The 1053-nt window shown below is 47.7% G+C and overlaps 1 pseudogene; it reads right to left on the reverse strand.

The window, feature by feature from the left end:
- Positions 1-30: 30 nt before the first annotated feature.
- Positions 31-865, reverse strand: LOC109509361 (noelin-3 pseudogene; annotated as a pseudogene).
- Between the last annotated feature and the right edge of the window lie 188 nt (positions 866-1053).

Consider the following 1053-nt stretch of genomic DNA (forward strand, 5'->3'; position numbering starts at 1 on the left):
GCCTAAAAGTCAGCTGGGAAAGACTGCAGCTCCTATTCGTGACCCTAAACAGCATGAGCAGTCTCGAAAATGGTTGGATGGACAGATGGATGTGTTCCCATTATGGTACATGGTTTTCCATGCTCCATTCCAGACTCTTGAAATGAAAATCAGAACAATCAGCACGCGCTTGCGTCACTGCTCACTTTTTAGAGCCATCGTCTGTTTCTATGACATGGAACAGGGTGATGTTGAATATGACCTGGTGTCCATTATTCCAGGCAAACAGCACTCTCTCTCTGGCATTGTAGTCAAGCATGGAGATATGGAAGTACTGGTTGAGAAATGGAATGTCGATGTACTCATATGTTGAAGTCTTTGTGGAGTATGCGTAGTAAACCTTTGCTCCCGATAGGTGAGAGTTGGTGATGTAGAGCGTCCCGCAGATCATGAATGACTCCCCGGCATTCCTTTTGGAGTATTCGGTGTTCCAAGTGTTCAGGACCTGCAAGGTGTCCGGATCGATCTGGGCAATGACAACATTCCCGGCATTTTGGTTGGTGGCATATGCGATCCACATGCCGAGTTCATCCGCCATGACGTCGATGTCCGAGTACCCTCCCCACGTGTACGGGTACATGTTATGGAACCCGGCAAACTCCAATTCTCGCTGGGCCAGCACGGTGCCTGTCTCAAAGCTGTACTTGACAATAATGTTGCTCTGGTACTTGTTGTAATAAAGTGAGCCGTTGTAGACCACGTGATTGGTTCCCTCCCATTTGAAAGGAAGGCTGTAAGTGCGAGCGACCACTCCTGCTGTGAAGTCCTCCATTGTCTTGAACTCTCGGACGATCTTACTGTTGGTATAACCGTCCATGTACCAAACCTACACGTCAAATAAATTGAAGAGGTGGATGTAGAGATAGGAGGGTTGGATCGATTGATAGCGAGGTTGGGCAGACGGAAGGTTGATTGATTGATTGATAGATGATTTGGTGTTGGTTGGGTTGGTTGAGGGATTGGTGATTGAGGTTGGACAGATGAGTGGATAGGTTTGATGGATGGGTGGAGAGT

This window comes from Hippocampus comes, unplaced genomic scaffold, assembly GCF_001891065.2.
Source record: "Hippocampus comes isolate QL1 unplaced genomic scaffold, H_comes_QL1_v1.1 C16869152, whole genome shotgun sequence".
Classification (NCBI taxonomy): Eukaryota; Metazoa; Chordata; class Actinopteri; order Syngnathiformes; family Syngnathidae; genus Hippocampus; species Hippocampus comes.